Below are 21,894 nucleotides of genomic sequence, written 5' to 3'. Positions count from 1 at the left end.
TCCACGCATTCCAGAACTTTCCACCACAGAGATGTGGGGAAAATGTGTTTGTTTTGACAATTGTTTGGGTTTGCAAGGGATTCTGGGTAACAGACCCTGGTGCGAGGCAGTCAAGTCACCCCATCCTGGATTCCCCTGGGTGTCTTGTTTTCAAAAATATATAGGTTTGCTAGGTTTCCCTAGGTGCCGGCAGAGCTAAGGTTAAAAAATCTACAGATAGGCACGTTGCCACAAAGGGGCTTGTGTCCCTGTGAAATAGAGGTGTGACGACGTTGCGTTTTGCACCATTTCCTGTACCGGGTACTAGGCCGACCCACAGAAGTGAGGTGCCATTTTTCTCGGAACACTTTGAGGAATGCGGGGTGGGTGGAAATTAGTAAAACCACACAGACTCCAGAACTATCCACCACAGAAATGTGGGGAAAATGTGCTTTTTTTCACAATTGTTTAGGTTTGCAAGGGATTGTGGGTAACAGAACTTGGTGGGAGGCAGCTAAGTCACCCCATCCTGGATTCCCCTGGCTGTCTAGTTTTCAAAAATGTATAGGTTTGCTAGGTTTCCCTAGGTCCCGGCAGAGCTAGGGTTCACAAACTGCAGCTAGGCACTTTGCCAAAAAATGGTCCTTTTTCACTGCGAAATTGAGGTGTGACTACGTTGCGTTTTGTGCTGTTTCCTGTCATGGGCACTAGGCCGACCTGCACAAGTGAGGTACCATTTTTCTCAAAAGACTTTGTGGAACGCGGGGTCGTTGGAAATTTGGGGATCCACGCAGATTACAGAACGTTCCACCACAGAACTGTTTGGAAAATGTGGTTTGTTTGTCAATTTTTTAGGTTTGCAAGGGATTCTGAGTAACAGACCCTGTTGTGAGGCAGTCAATTCACCTCATCCTGGATTCCTATAGGTGTCTAGTTTTCTAAAATGTATAGGTTTGCTATGTTTCCCAAAGGGCCGGCAGAGCTAGGGTTAAAAAACTACAGCTAGGCACTTTGCCAAAAAAGGGTCATTTTTCGCGGGCACTAGGCCGACCCACACAAGTGAGGTACCATTTTTCTTGGAAGACTTTAGGGAACGTGGGGTGGTTGGAGAATTGTGAATCCACGCAGATTCCAGAACTTTCCACCACAGAAATGTGTGGAAAATGTGTTTTTTTGACAATTTTTTAGGTTTGCAAGGGATTTTAGGTAACAAATATTGGTGGGAGGCAGTCAAGTCTCCCCATCCTGGATTCCCCTCGGTGTCTAGTTTTCAAAGATGTATGGGTTTGCTAGGTTTCCCTAGATGCCGGCAGAGCTAAGGTTATAAAACTATAGCTAGGCACTTTGTCAAAAATAGGGGCATGTTTCCCTGCAAAATTGAGGTGTGACAACGTTGCATTTTGCATCGTTTCCTGTCGCGGGCACTAGGCCGACCCACACAAGAGAAGGAACCATTTTTCTCAAAATAATTTGGGGAATGCGGTTGGGTGGAAGTTTGTGGATCCACACAGATTTCAGAACTTTTCACCACAGAAATGTGGGGAAAATGTGGTTTGTTTGACAATTTTTTAGGTTTGCAAGGGATTCTGGGTAACATACCCTGGTGGGAGGCAGTCAAGTCACCCCATCCTGGATTCCTATAGGTGTCTAGTTTTAAAAAATGTATTGGTTTGCTAGGTTTCCCAAGGTGCCGACAAAACTAGGGTTCAAAAACTACAGTTAGGCACTTTGCCAAAAAAGGCTAATTTTTCACTGCGAAATTGAGATGTGACCACGTTGCGTTTTGCGCTGTTTCCTGTCGCGGGCACTAGGCTGACCCGCACAAGTGAGGTAAAATTTTTCTCTGAAGACTTTGGGGAATGCCCGGTGGGTGGAAATTTGTGGATCCACGCAAATTTCAGAACTTTCCACCACTGAAATGCGGGGGGAATGTGTTTTTTGACAATTTTTTAGGTTTGCAAGGGATTCTGGGTAACAGACCCTGGTGGGAGGCAGTCAAGTCACCCCATCCTGGATTTCTCTGGGTGTCTAGTTTTCAAAAATGTAAAGGTTTGCTAGGTTTCCCTAGGTGCCGGCAGAGCTAGGGTTAAAAAACTACAGCTGGGCACTTTGCCAAAAAAGGCTACATTTTCACTGCGAAATTGAGGTGTGACCACGTTGCGTTTTGCACCGTTTCCTGTCGCGGGCACTAGGCCGACCCACACAAGTGATGTACCATTTTTCTTGGAAGACTTTGGGGAACGTGGGGTCGGTGGAAATTTGTGGATTCATGCAGATTACAGAACGTTCCACCACAGAAATGTGGGGAAAATGTGGAATGTTTTCTCAATTTTTTAGGTTTGCAAGGGATTCTGAGTAACAGACTCTGTTGTGAGGCAGTCAAGTCACCTCATCCTGGATTCCTGTAGGTGTCTAGGTTTCTAAAATGTATAGGTTTGCTATTTTTCCAAAAGTGCCGGCAGAGCTAGGTTTAAAAACTACAGCTAGGCACTTTGCCAAAAAAGGGTCATTTTTCACTGCGAGATTGAGGTGTGACCAAGTTGCATTTTGTGCTGTTTCCTGTCGCGGGCACTAGGCCGGCCCACACAAGTGAGGTACCATTTTTCTTGGAAGACTTTGGGGAACGTGGAGTGGGTGGAGAATTGTGAATCCACGCAGATTCCAGAACTTTCCACCACAGAAATGTGGGGAAAATGTTTTTTTTTGACAATTATTAAGGTTTGCAAAGGATTTTGGGTAACAAAACCTGGTGGGAGGCAGTCAAGTCTCCCCATCCTGGATTCCCCTCGGTGTCTAGTTTTCAAAGATGTATGGGTTTGCTAGGTTTCCCTAGATGCCGGCAGAGCTAAGGTTATAAAACTATAGCTAGGCACTTTGTCAAAAAAGGGTCATGTTTCCCTGCAAAATTGAGGTGTGACAACGTTGCGTTTTGCATCGTTTCCTGTCGCGGGCACTAGGCCGACCCACACAAGTGAGGTACCATTTTTCTAGGAAGACTTTGAGGAATGCAAATTAGGTGGAAAATAGTGGATCCACGCAGATTCCAGAACTTTCCACCACAGAAATGTGGGGAAAATGTGTTTTTTTCACAAATTTTTAGGTTTGCAAGGGATTGTGGGTAACAGAACATGGTGGAAGGCAGCTAAGTCCGCCGATCCTGGATTCCCCTGGGTGTCTAGTTTTCAAATATGTATAGGTTTGCTAGGTTTCCCTAGGTCCCGGCAGAGCTAGGGTTCACAAACTACAGCTAGACACTTCTCAAAAAAAGGGTCATTTTTCACTGCGAAATTGAGGTGTGACCACATTGCGTTTTGCGCTGTTTCCTGTCGCGTGCACTAGAACGACGTGCACAAGTGAGGTACCATTTTTCTCAAAAGACTTTGGGGAACGCGGGGTTGTGGAAATTTGTGGATCCATGCAGATGCCAAAACTTTCCACCACAGAAATGTGGAGAAAATGTGGTTTGTTTGACAATTTTTTAGGTTTGCAAGGGATTCTGGGTAACAGACCCTGGTGGGAGGCAGTCAAGTCAACCCATCCTGGATTCCTATAGATGTCTCGTTTTCAAAAATGTATAGGTTTGCTAGGTTTCCCAAGGTGCTGGCAGAGCTAGGGTTCAAAAACTACAGCTAGGCACTTTGCCAAAAAAGGGTAATTTTTCACTGAGAAATTGAGGTGTTACCATGTGGCGTTTTGTGCCGTTTCCAGTCGCGGGCACTAGGCCGACCCGCACAAGTGAGGTACCATTTTTCTCGTAAGACTTTGGCGAATGCGGGGTGGGTGGAAATTTGTGGATCCACGCAGATTCCAGAACTTTCCACCACAGAAATGTGGGGAAAATATGGTGTTTTTCACAATTGTTTAGGTTTGCAAGGGATTATGGGTAACAGAACGTGGTGGGAGGCAGCTAAGTCACCGCATCCTGGATTCCCCTCGGTGTCTAGTTTTCAAAAATACATAGGATTCCTAGGTTTTCATAGGTGCGGACAGAGCTAGGATTAAAAAACCACAGCTAGGCACTTTGCCAAAAAAGGCTAATTTTTCACTGCGAAATTGAGATGTGACCACGTTGCGTTTTGCGCTGTTTCCTGTCGCGGGCACTAGGCTGACCCGCACAAGTGAGGTACCATTTTTCTCTTAAGACTTTCGAGAACGTGAGGTGGGTGGAAATTTGTGGATCCACGCATTCCAGAACTTTCCACCACAGAAATGTGGGGAAAATGTGTTTGTTTTGACAATTGTTTAGGTTTACAAGGGATTCTGGGTAACAGACCCTGGTGCGAGGCAGTCAAGTCACCCCATCCTGGATTCCCCTGGGTGTCTTGTTTTCAAAAATATATAGGTTTGCTAGGTTTCCCTAGGTGCCGGCAGAGCTAAGGTTAAAAAACTACAGCTAGGCACGTTGCCAAAAAGGGTCTTGTTTCCCTGTGAAATAGTGGTGTGACGACTTTGCGTTTTGCACCATTTCCAGTACCGGTCACTAGGCCGACCCACACAAGTGAGGTGCCATTTTTCTCGGAACACTTTGAGGAATTTGGGGTGGGTGGAAATTAGTGGAACAACACAGATTCTAGAACTTTCCACCACAGAAATGTGGGGAAAATGTGCTTTTTTCACAATTGTTTAGGTTTACAAGGGATTGTGGGTTACAGAATGTGGTGGTAGGAAGCTAAGTCACCACATCCTGGATTACCCTGGGTGTCTAGTTTTCAAAAAAGAATAGGTTTGCTAGGTTTCCCTAGGTCCCGGCAAAGCTAAGGTTAAAAAACTACAGCTAGGCACTTTTCCAAAAAAGGGTCATGTTTCCCTGCGAAATTGAGGTGTGACGACGTTGCGTTTTGCACCGTTTCCTGTCGCGGGCACTAGGCTGACCCACACAAGTGATGTACCATTTTTCTTGGAAGACTTTGGGGAACGTGGGGTCGGTGGAAATTTGTGGATCCATGCAGATTACAGAACGTTCCACCACAGAAATGTGGGGAAAATGTGGAATGTTTTCTCAATTTTTTAGGTTTGCAAGGGATTCTGAGTAACAGACTCTGTTGTGAGGCAGTCAAGTCACCTCATCCTGGATTCCTGTAGGTTTCTAGGTTTCTAAAATGTATAGGTTTGCTATTTTTCCAAAAGTGCCGGCAGAGCTAGGTTTAAAAACTACAGCTAGGCACTTTGCCAAAAAAGGGTCATTTTTCACTGCGAGATTGAGGTGTGACCAAGTTGCATTTTGTGCTGTTTCCTGTCGCGGGCACTAGGCCGGCCCACACAAGTGAGGTACCATTTTTCTTGGAAGACTTTGGGGAACGTGGAGTGGGTGGAGAATTGTGAATCCACGCAGATTCCAGAACTTTCCACCACAGAAATGTGGGGAAAATGTTTTTTTTTGACAATTATTAAGGTTTGCAAAGGATTTTAGGTAACAAAACCTGGTGGGAGGCAGTCAAGTCTCCCTATCCTGGATTCCCCTCGGTGTCTAGTTTTCAAAGATGTATGGGTTTGCTAGGTTTCCCTAGATGCCGGCAGAGCTAAGGTTATAAAACTATAGCTAGGCACTTTGCCAAAAAAGGCTAATTTTTCACTGCGAAATTGAGGTGTGACTACGTTGCGTTTTGCGCTGTTTTCTGTCATGGGCACTAGGCCGACCTGCACAAGTGAGGTACCATTTTTCTCAAAAGACTTGGTGGAACGCGGGGTCGGTGGAAATTTGTGGATCCATGCAGATTACAGAAATGTGGGGAAAATGTGGAATGTTTTCTCAATGTTTTAGGTTTGCGAGGGATTCTGAGTAACAGACTCTGTTGTGAGGCAGTCAAGTCACCTCATCCTGGATTCCTGTAGGTGTCTAGGTTTCTAAAATGTATAGGTTTGCTATTTTTCCAAAAGTGCCGGCAGAGCTAGGTTTAAAAACTACAGCTAGGCACTTTGCCAAAAAAGGGTCATTTTTCACTGCGAGATTGAGGTGTGGCCAAGTTGCATTTTGTGCTGTTTCCTGTCGCGGGCACTAGGCCGACCCACACAAGTGAGGTACCATTTTTCTTGGAAGACTTTGGGGAACGTGGAGTGGGTGGAGAATTGTGAATCCACGCAGATTCCAGAACTTTCCACCACAGAAATGTGGGGAAAATGTTTTTTTTTGACAATTATTAAGGTTTGCAAAGGATTTTAGGTAACAAAACCTGGTGGGAGGCAGTCAAGTCTCCCCATCCTGGATTCCCCTCGGTGTCTAGTTTTCAAAGATGTATGGGTTTGCTAGGTTTCCCTAGATGCCGGCAGAGCTAAGGTTATAAAACTATAGCTAGGCACTTTGTCAAAAAAGGGTCATGTTTCCCTGCAAAATTGAGGTGTGACAACGTTGCGTTTTGCATCGTTTCCTGTCGCGGGCACTAGGCCGACCCACACAAGTGAGGTACCATTTTTCTAGGAAGACTTTGAGGAATGCAAATTAGGTGGAAAATAGTGGATCCACGCAGATTCCAGAACTTTCCACCACAGAAATGTGGGGAAAATGTGTTTTTTTCACAAATTTTTAGGTTTGCAAGGGATTGTGGGTAACAGAACATGGTGGAAGGCAGCTAAGTCCGCCCATCCTGGATTCCCCTGGGTGTCTAGTTTTCAAATATGTATAGGTTTGCTAGGTTTCCCTAGGTCCCGGCAGAGCTAGGGTTCACAAACTACAGCTAGACACTTCTCAAAAAAAGGGTCATTTTTCACTGCGAAATTGAGGTGTGACCACATTGCGTTTTGCGCTGTTTCCTGTCGCGTGCACTAGAACGACGTGCACAAGTGAGGTACCATTTTTCTCAAAAGACTTTGGGGAACGCGGGGTTGTGGAAATTTGTGGATCCATGCAGATGCCAAAACTTTCCACCACAGAAATGTGGAGAAAATGTGGTTTGTTTGACAATTTTTTAGGTTTGCAAGGGATTCTGGGTAACAGACCCTGGTGGGAGGCAGTCAAGTCAACCCATCCTGGATTCCTATAGATGTCTCGTTTTCAAAAATGTATAGGTTTGCTAGGTTTCCCAAGGTGCTGGCAGAGCTAGGGTTCAAACACTACAGCTAGGCACTTTGCCAAAAAAGGGTAATTTTTCACTGAGAAATTGAGGTGTTACCATGTGGCGTTTTGTGCCGTTTCCAGTCGCGGGCACTAGGCCGACCCGCACAAGTGAGGTACCATTTTAATTTTTCTCGTAAGACTTTGAGGAATGCGGGGTGGGTGGAAATTTGTGGATCCACGCAGATTCCAGAACTTTCCACCACAGAAATGTGGGGAAAATGTGGTGTTTTTCACAATTGTTTAGGTTTGCAAGGGATTATGGGTAACAGAACGTGGTGGGAGGCAGCTAAGTCACTGCATCCTGGATTCCCCTCGGTGTCTAGTTTTCAAAAATATATAGGATTCCTAGGTTTTCATAGGTGCGGACAGAGCTAGGGTTAAAAAACCACAGCTAGGCACTTTGCCAAAAAAGGCTAATTTTTCACTGCGAAATTGAGATGTGACCACGTTGCGTTTTGCGCTGTTTCCTGTCGCGGGCACTAGGCTGACCCGCACAAGTGAGGTACCATTTTTCTCTTAAGACTTTCGAGAACGTGAGGTGGGTGGAAATTTGTGGATCCACGCATTCCAGAACTTTCCACCACAGAAATGTGGGGAAAATGTGTTTGTTTTGACAATTGTTTAGGTTTACAAGGGATTCTGGGTAACAGACCCTGGTGCGAGGCAGTCAAGTCACCCCATCCTGGATTCCCCTGGGTGTCTTGTTTTCAAAAATATATAGGTTTGCTAGGTTTCCCTAGGTGCCGGCAGAGCTAAGGTTAAAAAACTACAGCTAGGCACGTTGCCAAAAAGGGTCTTGTTTCCCTGTGAAATAGTGGTGTGACGACTTTGCGTTTTGCACCATTTCCAATACCGGTCACTAGGCCGACCCACACAAGTGAGGTGCCATTTTTCTCGGAACACTTTGAGGAATTTGGGGTGGGTGGAAATTAGTGGAACAACACAGATTCTAGAACTTTCCACCACAGAAATGTGGGGAAAATGTGCTTTTTCACAATTGTTTAGGTTTACAAGGGATTGTGGGTTACAGAATGTGGTGGTAGGAAGCTAAGTCACCCCATCCTGGATTCCCCTGGGTATCTAGTTTTCAAAAAAGAATACGTTTGCTAGGTTTCCCTAGGTCCCGGCAAAGCTAAGGTTAAAAAACTACAGCTAGGCACTTTTCCAAAAAAGGGTCATGTTTCCCTGCGAAATTGAGGTGTGACGACGTTGCGTTTTGCACCGTTTCCTGTCGCAGGCTCTAGGCCGTCCCACACAAGTGAGGTACCATTTTTCTCTGAAGACTTTGAGGAACGCGGGGTGGGTGGAAATTAGTGGATCCACGCAGATTCCAGAACTTTTCACCACAGACATGTGGGATAAATGTGTTTTTTTTTACAATTTTTCCGGTTTGCAAGGGATTGTGGGTAACAGAACGTGGTGGGAGGCAGCTAAGTCACCCCATCCTGGATTCCCCTCGGTGTCTAGTTTTCAAAAATATTTAGGATTCCTAGGTTTTCATATGTGCGGACAGAGCTAGGGTTAAAAAACCACAGCTAGGCACTTTGCCAAAAAAGGCTAATTTTTCACTGCGAAATTGAGGTGTGACTACGTTGCGTTTTGCGCTGTTTTCTGTCATGGGCACTAGGCCGACCTGCACAAGTGAGGTACCATTTTTCTCAAAAGACTTGGTGGAACGCGGGGTCGGTAGAAATTTGTGGATCCATGCAGATTACAGAAATGTGGGGAAAATGTGGAATGTTTTCTCAATATTTTAGGTTTGCGAGGGATTCTGAGTAACAGACTCTGTTGTGAGGCAGTCAAGTCACCTCATCCTGGATTCCTGTAGGTGTCTAGGTTTCTAAAATGTATAGGTTTGCTATTTTTCCAAAAGTGCCGGCAGAGCTAGGTTTAAAAACTACAGCTAGGCACTTTGCCAAAAAAGGGTCATTTTTCACTGCGAGATTGAGGTGTGGCCAAGTTGCATTTTGTGCTGTTTCCTGTCGCGGGCACTAGGCCGACCCACACAAGTGAGGTACCATTTTTCTTGGAAGACTTTGGGGAACGTGGAGTGGGTGGAGAATTGTGAATCCACGCAGATTCCAGAACTTTCCACCACAGAAAAGTGGGGAAAATGTTTTTTTTTGACAATTATTAAGGTTTGCAAAGGATTTTAGGTAACAAAACCTGGTGGGAGGCAGTCAAGTCTCCCCATCCTGGATTCCCCTCGGTGTCTAGTTTTCAAAGATGTATGGGTTTGCTAGGTTTCCCTAGATGCCGGCAGAGCTAAGGTTATAAAACTATAGCTAGGCACTTTGTCAAAAAAGGGTCATGTTTCCCTGCAAAATTGAGGTGTGACAACGTTGCGTTTTGCATTGTTTCCTGTCGCGGGCACTAGGCCGACCCACACAAGTGAGGTACCATTTTTCTAGGAAGACTTTGAGGAATGCAAATTAGGTGGAAAATAGTGGATCCACGCAGATTCCAGAACTTTCCACCACAGAAATGTGGGGAAAATGTGTTTTTTTCACAAATTTTTAGGTTTGCAAGGGATTGTGGGTAACAGAACATGGTGGAAGGCAGCTAAGTCCGCCCATCCTGGATTCCCCTGGGTGTCTAGTTTTCAAATATGTATAGGTTTGCTAGGTTTCCCTAGGTCCCGGCAGAGCTAGGGTTCACAAACTACAGCTAGACACTTCTCAAAAAAAGGGTCATTTTTCACTGCGAAATTGAGGTGTGACCACATTGCGTTTTGCGCTGTTTCCTGTCGCGTGCACTAGAACGACGTGCACAAGTGAGGTACCATTTTTCTCAAAAGACTTTGGGGAACGCGGGGTTGTGGAAATTTGTGGATCCATGCAGATGCCAAAACTTTCCACCACAGAAATGTGGAGAAAATGTGGTTTGTTTGACAATTTTTTAGGTTTGCAAGGGATTCTGGGTAACAGACCCTGGTGGGAGGCAGTCAAGTCAACCCATCCTGGATTCCTATAGATGTCTCATTTTCAAAAATGTATAGGTTTGCTAGGTTTCCCAAGGTGCTGGCAGAGCTAGGGTTCAAACACTACAGCTAGGCACTTTGCCAAAAAAGGGTAATTTTTCACTGAGAAATTGAGGCGTTACCATGTGGCGTTTTGTGCCGTTTCCAGTCGCGGGCACTAGGCCGACCCGCACAAGTGAGGTACCATTTTTCTCGTAAGACTTTGGGGAATGCGGGGTGGGTGGAAATTTGTGGATCCACGCAGATTCCAGAACTTTCCACCACAGAAATGTGGGGAAAATGTGGTGTTTTTCACAATTGTTTAGGTTTGCAAGGGATTATGGGTAACAGAACGTGGTGGGAGGCAGCTAAGTCACTGCATCCTGGATTCCCCTCGGTGTCTAGTTTTCAAAAATATATAAGATTCCTAGGTTTTCATAGGTGCGGACAGAGCTAGGGTTAAAAAACCACAGCTAGGCACTTTGCCAAAAAAGGCTAATTTTTCACTGCGAAATTGAGATGTGACCACGTTGCGTTTTGCGCTGTTTCCTGTCGCGGGCACTAGGCTGACCCGCACAAGTGAGGTACCATTTTTCTCTTAAGACTTTCGAGAACGTGAGGTGGGTGGAAATTTGTGGATCCACGCATTCCAGAACTTTCCACCACAGAAATGTGGGGAAAATGTGTTTGTTTTGACAATTGTTTAGGTTTACAAGGGATTCTGGGTAACAGACCCTGGTGCGAGGCAGTCAAGTCACCCCATTCTGGATTCCCCTGGGTGTCTTGTTTTCAAAAATATATAGGTTTTCTAGGTTTCCCTAGGTGCCGGCAGAGCTAAGGTTAAAAAACTACAGCTAGGCACGTTGCCAAAAAGGGTCTTGTTTCCCTGTGAAATAGTGGTGTGACGACTTTGCGTTTTGCACCATTTCCAGTACCGGTCACTAGGCCGACCCACACAAGTGAGGTGCCATTTTTCTCGGAACACTTTGAGGAATTTGGGGTGGGTGGAAATTAGTGGAACAACACAGATTCTAGAACTTTCCACCACAGAAATGTGGGGAAAATGTGCTTTTTCAAAATTGTTTAGGTTTACAAGGGATTGTGGGTTACAGAATGTGGTGGTAGGAAGCTAAGTCACCCCATCCTGCATTCCCCTGGGTATCTAGTTTTCAAAAAAGAATAGGTTTGCTAGGTTTCCCTAGGTCCCGGCAAAGCTAAGGTTAAAAAACTACAGCTAGGCACTTTTCCAAAAAAGGGTCATGTTTCCCTGCGAAATTGAGGTGTGACGAGGTTGCGTTTTGCACCGTTTCCTGTCGCAGGCTCTAGGCCGTCCCACACAAGTGAGGTACCATTTTTCTCTGAAGACTTTGAGGAACGCGGGGTGGGTGGAAATTAGTGGATCCACGCAGATTCCAGAACTTTCCACCACAGAAATGTGGGATAAATGTGGTTTTTTTTACAATTTTTCAGGTTTGCAAGGGATTGTGGGTAACAGAACGTGGTGGGAGGCAGCTAAGTCACCCCATCCTGGATTCCCCTGGGTGTCTAGTTTTCAAAAATGTATAGGTTTGCTAGGTTTCCCTAGGTCCCGGCAGAGCTAGGGTTCACAAACTGCAGCTAGGCACTTTGCCAAAAAAGGGTCATTTTTCACTGCGAAATTGAGGTGTGACTACGTTGCATTTTGCGCTGTTTTCTGACATGGGCACTAGGCCGACCTGCACAAGTGAGGTACCATTTTTCTCAAAAGACTTGGTGGAACGCGGGGTCGGTGGAAATTTGTGGATCCATGCAGATTACAGAACGTTCCACCACAGAAATGTGGGGAAAATGTGGAATGTTTTCTCAATTTTTTAGGTTTGCAAGGGATTCTGAGTAACAGACCCTGTTGTGAGGCAGTCAAGTCACCTCATCCTGGATTCCTGTAGGTGTCTAGGTTTCTAAAATGTATAGGTTTGCTATTTTTCCAAAAGTGCCGGCAGAGCTAGGTTTAAAAACTACAGCTAGGCACTTTGCCAAAAAAGGGTCATTTTTCACTGCGAGATTGAGGTGTGACCAAGTTGCATTTTGTGCTGTTTCCTGTCGCGGGCACTAGGCCGACCCACACAAGTGAGGTACGATTTTTCTTGGAAGACTTTGGGGAACGTGGAGTGGGTGGAGAATTGTGAATCCACGTAGATTCCAGAACTTTCCACCACAGAAATGTGGGAAAAATGTTTTTTTTTGACAATTATTAAGGTTTGCAAGGGATTTTAGGTAACAAAACCTGGTGGGAGGCAGTCAAGTCTCCCCATCCTGGATTCCCCTCGGTGTCTAGTTTTCAAAGATGTATGGGTTTGCTAGGTTTCCCTAGATGCCGGCAGAGCTAAGGTTATAAAACTATAGCTAGGCACTTTGTCAAAAAAGGGTCATGTTTCCCTGCATAATTGAGGTGTGACAACATTGCGTTTTGCATCGTTTCCTGTCGCGGGCACTAGTCCGAACCACACAAGTAAGGTACCATTTTTCTCGGAAGACTTTGAGAAACGCGAGGTGGGTTGAAATTAGTGGCTAAGCACTTTGCCAAAAAAGAGTCATTTTACACTGCGAAATTGAGGTGTGTCCACATTGCGTTTTGCGCCATTTCCTGTCGAGGGCCCTAGGCCTACCCACACAAGTGCGGTACCATTTTTTGCGGAAGACTTTGGGAATGTGGGGTGGGTGGAAATTTGTTGATCCACGCAGATTCCAGAACTTTCCACCACAGAAATGTGGGGAAAATGTGTTTTTTTGACAATTATTTGGTTTGCGAGGAATTCTGGGTAACAGAACCTGTGGGACGCAGTCAAGTCACCCCATCCTGGATTTCCCTGGGTGTCTACTTTTCAAAAATGTATAGGTTTGCTAGGTTTCCCTAGGTGCCGGCAAAGCTAGGGTTCAAAAACTACAGCTGGGCACTATGCCAAAAAAGGCTACATTTTCACTGCAAAATTGAGGTGTGACCACGTTGCGTTTTGCGCCGTTTCCTGTCGCGGGCACTAGGCCGACCAACACAAGTGAGGTACCATTTGTCTTGTAAGACTTTGGGGAACGCGGGGCGAGTGGAAATTTGTAGATCCACACAGATTCCAGAACTTTCCACCACAGAAATACAAGGAAAATGTATTTTTTTGACAATTTTTTAGGTTTGTAAGGGATTCTGGGTAACAGACCCTGGTGGGAGGAAGTCAAGTCACCCCATCCTGGATTCCCCTGGGTGTCTACTTTTCAAAAATGTATAGGTTTGCTAGGTTTCCCAAGGTGCCGGCAGAGCTAGGGTTCAAAAACTACAGCTAGGCACTTTGCCAAAAAAGGGTCATTTTTCACTGCGAAATTGAGGTGTGACCATGTTGCGTTTTGCGCTGTTTCCTGTCACGGGCACTAGACCGACCAACTCAAGTGAGGTACCATTTTTCTCGTAAGACTTTGGGGAATGCGGGGCAGGTGGAAATTTGTAGATCCACGCAGATTACTGAATTTTCCACCACGGAAATGTGGAGAAAATGTGTTTTTTTGTCATTTTTTAGGTTTGCAAGGGATTCTTGGTAACAGACCCTGGTGGACGGCAGTCAAATCACCCCATCCTGGATTCCCCTGGGTGTCTAGTTTTCTAAAATGTATAGGTTTGCTAGGTTTCCATAGGTGCCGGCTGAGCTAGGGTTCAAAAACTACAGCTAGGCACTTTGCCAAAAAAGGCAAAGTTTTCACTGCGAAATTTAGGTGTGACCAAGTTGCGTTTTGTGCCGTTTCCTGTCGCGGGCAGTAGCCCGACCCACACAAGTTAGGTGCCATTTTTCTTGGAAGACTTTGGGGAACGTGGGGTGGGTGGAAAATTGTGAATCCACGCAGATTCCATAACTTTCCACCACAGAAATGTGGGGAAAATGTGATTCTGGGTAACAGAACCAGGTGGGAGGCAGTCAAGTCACCACATCCTTGTATCCCCTGGGTGTCTAGTTTTCAAAAATGTATAGGTTTGGTAGGTTTCCCTAGGTGCCGGCAGAGCTAGGGTTCAAAAACTACAGCTAGGCACTTTGCCAAAAAAGGGTCATATTTCCCTGCAAAATTGAGGTGTGACGACGTTGCTTTTTACACCGTTAACTGTGGTGGTAAGAAGCTAAGTCACCCCATCCTGGATTCCCCTGGGTGTCTAGTTTTCAAAAATATATAGGTTTTCTAGGTTTCCCTAGGTGCCGGCAGAGCTAAGGTTAAAAAACTACAGCTAGGCACGTTGCCAAAAAGGGTCTTGTTTCCCTGTGAAATAGTGGTGTGACGACTTTGCGTTTTGCACCATTTCCAGTACCGGTCACTAGGCCGACCCACACAAGTGAGGTGCCATTTTTTTTAGCAGACTTTGGGGAACGTGGGGTGGGTGGAAAATTGTGAATCCACGCATATTCCAGAACTTTCCACCACAGAAATGTGGGGAAAATTTGTTTTTTTGACAATGTTTTAGGTTTGCAAGGGATTTTGGGTAACAAAACCTGGTGGGATGCAGTCAAGTCTCCCCATTCTGGATTCCCCTCGGTGTCTAGTTTTCAAAGATGTATCGGTTTTGTAGGTTTCCCTAGGTGCCGTTAGAGCTAAGGTTAAAAACTACAGCTAGGCACTTTGTCAAAAAAGGGTCATGTTTCCCTGCGAAATTGAGGTGTGATGACGTTGCGTTTTGCATCATTTCCTGTCGCGGGCACTAGGTCGACCCACACAAGTGAGGTACCATTTTTCTTGGAAGACTTTGAGGAATGAGGATTGGGTGGAAATTGGTGGATCAATGCAGATTCCAGAACTTTCCACCACAGAAATGTGGTGAAAATGTGTTTTTTTCACAATTTTTTAGGTTTGCAAGGGATTGTGGGTAACAGAACGTGGTGGGAGGCAGCTAAGTCACCCCATCCTGGTTTCCCCTGGGTGTCTAGTTTTCAAACAAGTATAGGTTTGGTAGGTTTCCCTAGGTGCCGGCAGAGCTAGGGTTAAAAAACTACAGCTAGGCAGTTTGCCAAAAAAGGGTCATTTTTCACTGAGAAATTGAGGTGTGACCACGTGGTGTTTTGTGCCATTTCCTGTCGCGGGCACTAGTCCGAACCACACAAGTGAGGTACAATTTTTCTCGGAAGACTTTGAGGAACGCGGGGTGGGTGGAAATTAGTGGATCGACGCAGATTCTAGAACTTTCCACCACATAAATGCGGGGAAAATGTGTTTTATTTAACAATTTATTAGGTTTGCAAGGAATTGTGGGTAACACGTCGTGGGAGGCAGCTAAGTCACCCCATCCTGGATTCGCCTGGGTGTCTAGTTATCAATAATGTATAGGTTTGCTAGGTTTCCCTAGGTCCCGGCAGACCTATGGTTCAAAAACGACAGCTATGTACTTTGCCAAAAAAGGGTCATTTTTCACTGCAAAATTGAAGTGTGACCTTGTTGCGTTTTGAGCTGTTTCCTGTCACGGGCACTAGGCCGACCAACACAAGTGAGGTGCCATTTTTCTCGTAAGACTTTGGGGAACGCGGGGAGGGTGAAAATTTGTGGATCCACGCAGATTCCAGAACTTTCCACCACAGAAACGTGGAGAAAATGTGTTTTTTTCGTAAATTTATTAGGTTTGCAAGGGATTCTGGGTAACAGAAGCAGGTGGGAGGCAGTCAAGTCACCACATCCTTGATTCCCCTGGGTATCTAGTTTTCAAAAATGTATAGGTTTGGTAGGTTTCCCTAGGTGCCGGCAGAGCAAGGGTTAAAAAACTACAGCTAAGCACTTTGCTAAAAAAGGGTCATTTTACACTGCGAAATTGAGGTGTGTCCACGTTGCGTTTTGCGCCATTTCCTGTCGCGGGCCCTAGGCCGACTCACACAAGTGCGGTACTATTTTTTGTGGAAGACTTTGGGAATGCGGGGTGGGTGAAAATTTGTTGATCCACGCAGATTCCAGAACTTTCCACCACAGAAATGTGGGGAAAATGTGTTTTTTTTTACAATTATTTGGTTTGCGAGGGATTCTGGGTAACAGAACCTGTGGGACGCAGTCAAGTCACCCCATCCTGGATTTCCCTGGGTGTCTAGTTTTCAAAAATGTTTAGGTTTGCTAGGTTTCCCAAGGTGCCAGCAGAGCTAGGGTTCAAAAACTACAGCTAGGCACTTTGCCAAAAAAGGGATAATTTTTCATTGAAAAATAGAGATGTGACCACGTTGCGTTTTGCGCTGTTTCCTGTCGCGGGCACTAGGCCGACCAACACAAGTGAGGTACCATTTTTCTTGGAAGACTTTGGGGAACGTGGGGTGGGTGGAAAATTGTGGATCCACACAGATTCCAGTACTTTCCACCACAGAAATGTGGAGAAAATGTATTTTTTTTGTCCATTTTTTAGGTTTGCAAGGGATTCTGGGTAACAGACCCTGGTGGGAGGCAGTCAAGTCACCCCATCCTGGATTCCCCTGGGTGTCTAGTTTTCTAAAATGTATAGGTTTGCTAGGTTTCCATAGGTGCTGGCAGAGCTAGGGTTCAAAAACTACAGCTAGGCACTTTGCCAAAAAAGGCACATTTTTCACTGCGAAATTGAGGTGTGCCCAAGTTGCGTTTTGTGCCGTTTCCTGTCGCGGGCACTAGCCTGACCGACACAAGTGAGGTACCATTTTTTTTAGCAGACTTTGGGGAACGTGGGGTGGGTGGAAAATTGTGAATCCACACATATTCCAGAACTTTCCACCACAGAAATGTGGGGAAAATTTGTTTTTTTATCAATTTTTTAGATTTGCAAGGGATTTTGGGTAACAAAACCTGGTGGGAGGCAGTCAAGTCTCCCCATTCTGGATTCCCCTCGGTGTCTAGTTTTCAAAGATGTATCGGTTTTCTAGGTTTCCCTAGGTGCCATTAGAGCTAAGGTTAAAAACTACAGCTAGGCACTTTGTCAAAAAAGGGTCATGTTTCCCTGCGAAATTGAGGTGTGATGACGTTGTGTTTTGCATCATTTCCTGTCGCGGGCACTAGGTCAACCCACACAAGTGAGGTACCATTTTTCTTGGAAGACTTTGAGGAATACGGATTGGGTGGAAATTGGTGGATCAATGCAGATTCCAGAACTTTCCACCACAGAAATGTGGTGAAAATGTGTTTTTTTTCACAATTTTTTAGGTTTGCAAGGAATTGTGGGTAACAGAACGTGGTGGGAGGCAGCTAAGTCACCCCATCCTGGTTTCCCCTTGGTGTCTAGTTTTAAAACAAGTATAGGTTTGCTAGGTTTCCCTAGGTCCCGGCAGAGCTAGGGTTCACAAACTACAGCTAGGCACTTTTCCAAAAAAGGGTCATTTTTCACTGCGAAATTGAGGTGTGACCACGTTGTGTTTTGCGTTGTTTCCTGTCGCGTGCACTAGGCCGACCTGCACCAGTGAGGTACCATTTTTCTCAAAAGACTTTGGGGAACGCGGGGTTTGTGGAAATTTGTGGATCCATGCAGATTCCAGAACTTTCCATCACAGAAATGTGGAGAAAATGTGTTTTTTTGGTCAATATTTTAGGTTTGCAAGGGATTCTGGGTAACAGACCCTGGTGGGAGGCAGTCAAGTCACCCCATCCTGGATTCCCCTTGGTGTCTACTTTTCAAAAATGTATAGGTTTGGTAGGTTTCCCTAGGTGCCGGCAGAGCTAGGGTTAAAAAAATACAGCTAGGCAGTTTGCCAAAAAAGGGTCATTTTTCACTGAGAAATTGAGGTGTGACCACATGGTGTTTTGTGCCATTTCCTGTCAAGGGCACTAGGCCGACCCGCACAAGTGAGGTACCATTTTTCTCGTAAGACTTTAGGGAATGCGGGGTGGGTGGAAATTTGTTGATCCAAGCAGATTCCAGAACTTTCCACCACAGAAATGTGTGGAAAATGTATTTTTTTTGACAATTTTTTAGGTTTGTAAGGGATTCTGGGTAACAGACCCTGGTGGGAGGCAGTCAAGTCACCCCATCTGGATTCCCCTCGGTGTCTACCTTTCAAAAATGTATAGGTTTGCTAGGTTTCCCTAGGTGCCGGCAGAGCTAGAGTTCAAAAACTACAGCTAGGCACTTTACCAAAAAAGGGTCATGTTTCCCTGCAAAATTGAGGTGTGACGACATTGCGTTTTGCACCGTTTCCTGTCGCGGGCACTAGTCCGAACCACACAAGTGAGGTACAATTTTTCTCTGAAGACTTTGAGGAACGCAGGGTGGGTGGAAATTAGTGGATCGACGCAGATTCTCGAACTTTCCACCACATAAATGTAGGAAATGTGTTTTTTTTAACAATTTATTAGGTTTGCAAGGGATTGTGGGTAACACGTGGTGGGAGGCAGCTAAGTCACCCCATCCTGGATTCGCCTGGGTGTCTAGTTATCAATAATGTATAGGTTTGCTAGGTTTCCCTACGTCCCGGCAGATCTATGGTTCAAAAACGACAGCTATGTACTTTGCCAAAAAAGGGTCATTTTTCACTGCGAAATTGAAGTGTGACCTTGTTGCGTTTTGCGCTGTTTCCTGTCACGGGCACTAGGCCGACCAACACAAGTGAGGTGCCATTTTTCTCGTAAGACTTTGGGGAACGAGGGGAGGGTGAAAATTTGTGGATCCACGCAGATTCCAGAACTTTCCACCACAGAAACGTGGAGAAAATGGGTTTTTTTCGTAAATTTATTAGGTTTGCAAGGGATTCTGGGTAACAGAAGCAGGTGGGAGGCAGTCAAGTCACCACATCCTTGATTCCCCTGGGTATCTAGTTTTCAAAAATGTATAGGTTTGGTAGGTTTCCCTAGGTGCCGGCAGAGCTAGGGTTAAAAAACTACAGCTAAGCACTTTGCTAAAAAAGGGTCATTTTACACTGCGAAATTGAGGTGTGTCCACGTTGCGTTTTGCGCCATTTCCTGTCGCGGGCCCTAGGCCGACTCACACAAGTGCGGTACTATTTTTTGTGGAAGACTTTGGGAATGCGGGGTGGGTGGAAATTTGTTGATCCACGCAGATTCCAGAACTTTCCACCACAGAAATGTGGGGAAAATTTGTTTTTTTTGACAATTATTTGGTTTGCGAGGGATTCTGGATAACAGAACCTGTGGGACGCAGTCAAGTCACCACATCCTGGATTTCCCTGGGTGTCTAGTTTTCAAAAATGTTTAGGTTTGCTAGGTTTCCCAAGGTGCCAGCAGAGCTAGGGTTTAAAAACTACAGCTAGGCACTTTGCCAAAAAAGGGTCATTTTTCACTGAAAAATTGAGGTGTGACCACGTTGCGTTTTGCGCCGTTTCCTGTCGCGGGCACTAGGCCGACCCACACAAGTGAGGTACCATTTTTCTTGGAAGACTTTGGGGAACGTGGGGTGGGTGGAAAATTGTGGATCCACGCAGATTCCAGAACTTTCCACCACAGAAATGTGTGGAAAATGTGGTTTTTTGACAATTGTTTGGGTGTCAAGGGATTCTGGGTAACAAAACCTGGTGGGAGGCAGTCAAGTCTCCCCATCCTGAAGTCCCCTTGGTGTCTAGTTTTCAAAAATGTATAGGTTTACTAGGTTTCCCTAGGTGCCGGCAGAGCTAAGGTTAAAAAACTACAGCTAGGCACTTTGTCAAAAAAAGGTCATGTTTCCTTGCGAAATTGAGGTGTGACGACGTTGCGTTTTGCATCGTTTCCTGTGGCGGGCACTAGGCCGACCCACACTAGTGAGGTACCATTTTTCTCGGAAGACTAGAGGAATGCGGAGTGGGTGGAAATTAGTTGATCCACGCAGATTCCAGAACTATCTACCACAGAAATGTGGGGAAAATGTGTTTTTTTTCACAATTCTTTAGGTTTGCAAGGGATTGTGGGTAACCGAACGTGGTGGAAGACAGCTGAGTCACCCCATCCTAGATTCCCCTGGGTGTCTAGTTTTCAAACATGTATAGGTTTGCTAGGTTTCCCTAGCTCCCGGCAGAGCTAGGGTTCACAAACTACAGCTAGGAACTTTGCATAAAAAGGGTCATTTTTCACTGCGAAATTGAGGAGTGACCACGTTGCGTTATGAGCTGTTTCCTGTCACGTGCACTAGGCTGACCTGCACAAGTGAGGTACCATTTTTCTCAAAAGACTTTGGGGAACGCGGGGTTGGTTGAAATTTGTGGATCCACGCAGATTCCAGAACTTTCCACCACAGAAATGTGGAGAAAATGTGTTTTTTTTGTCAATTTATTAGGTTTGCAAGGGATTCTGGGTAACAGAACCAGGTGGGAGGCAGTCAAGTCACCACATTCTTGACTCCCCTGGGTATCTAGTTTTCAAAAATGTATAGGTTAGGCAGGTTTCCCTAGGTGCCGACAGAGCTAGGGTTAAAAAACTACAGCTAAGCACTTTGCCAAAAAAGGGTCATTTTACACTGCGAAATTGAGGTGTGTCCACGTTGCGTTTTGCGCCATTTCCTGTCAAGGGCCCTAGGCCGACCCACACAAGTGCGGTACCATTTTTTGCGGAAGACATTGGGAATGCGGGGTGGGTGGAAATTTGTTGATCCACGCAGATTCCAGAACTTTCAACCACAGAAATGTGGGGAAAATGTGTTTTTTTGACAATTATTTGGTTTGCGAGGGATTCTGGGTAACAGAACCTGTGAGACGCAGTCAAGTCACCCCATCCTGGATTTCCTTGGGTGTCTAGTTTTCAAAAATGTATAGGTTTGCTAGGATTCCCTAGGTGCCGGCAAAGCTAGGGTTAAAAAACTACAGCTAAGCACTTTGCCAAAAAAGGGTCATTTTACACTGCGAAATTGAGGTGTGTCCACGTTGCGTTTTGCGCCATTTCCTGTCGCGGGCCCTAGGCCGACCCACACAAGTGCGGTACCATTTTTCTCTGAAGACTTTGAGGAATGCGGAGTGTGTGGAAATTAGTTGATCCACGCAGATTCCAGAACTTTCTACCACAGAAATGTGGGGAGAATGTGTTTTTTCTCACAATTCTTTAGGTTTGCAAGGCATTGTGGGTAACCGAACGTGGTGGGAGGCAGCTGAGTCACCCCATCCTGGATTCCTATGGATGTCTAGTTTTTAAACATGTATAGGTTTGCTAGGTTTCCCTAGGTCCCGGCAGAGCTAGGGTTCACAAACTACAGCTAGGCACTTTGCCAAAAAAGGGTCATTTTTCACTGCGAAATTGAGGAGTGACCACGTTGCGTTATGTGCTGTTTCCTGTCGCGTGCACTAGGCCGACCTGCACAAGTAGGGTATCATTTTCTCAAAAGACTTTGGGGAATGCGGGGTTGGTGGAAATTTGTGGATCCACGCAGATTCCAGAACTTTCCACCACAGAAATGTGGGGAAAATGTGGTTTGTTTGACAATTTTTTAGGTTTGCAAGGGATTCTGGGTAACAGACCCTGGTGGGAGGCAGTCAAGTCACCCCATCCTGGATTACTATAGGTGTCTCATTTTGAAAAATGTATAGGTGTGCTAGGTTTCCATAGGTGCCGGCAGAGCTAGTGTTCAAAAACGACAGCTAGACACTTCTCAAAAAAAGGGTAAATTTTCATTGTGAAAATGTGGTGTGTTCATGTTGGGTTTTGAGCCATTTCCTGTCATGGGCACTATGCCTACCCACACAAGTGAGGTACCATTTTTATCGGGAGTCTTAGGGTAATTCAGATTTGTAAAGCAAGTGTCATTACCTATTAATTTTTGATGCATTTCTGCCTTCCAAATGAAAGACATTGGGTAAAAGAAAAGTCATTTTGAAAAATGACCGATAATTCTCATGCTAGTATGAGTATTCCCAATTTTGAAAATGTGCAAATATGTACTGTTTCTAAACTCTATAATTCGTTCCCATTTCAGAAATACATAGGTGTCTTTCATACCGATTTTTCCATGTATGCATTTTCCCACAATAATTGCTATATACCCGGAACATAATAAAAT

The 21,894-nt window shown here is 45.4% G+C and overlaps 1 protein-coding gene across 5 annotated transcripts in view; it reads left to right on the top strand.

Moving 5' to 3' along the window:
• Positions 1-21,894, top strand: part of LOC146859510 (CD5 antigen-like) — a 956,076-nt gene that overhangs the window by 675,766 nt on the left and 258,416 nt on the right. The gene's annotated exons all lie outside the window — the stretch shown is intronic.

Source organism: Triturus cristatus, chromosome 3_2, assembly GCF_964204655.1.
Source record: "Triturus cristatus chromosome 3_2, aTriCri1.1, whole genome shotgun sequence".
NCBI classification, from domain to species: domain Eukaryota; kingdom Metazoa; phylum Chordata; class Amphibia; order Caudata; family Salamandridae; genus Triturus; species Triturus cristatus.
Note: the sequence above shows the minus strand (reverse complement) of the source record. Positions and strands in the feature narration are given on the sequence as shown.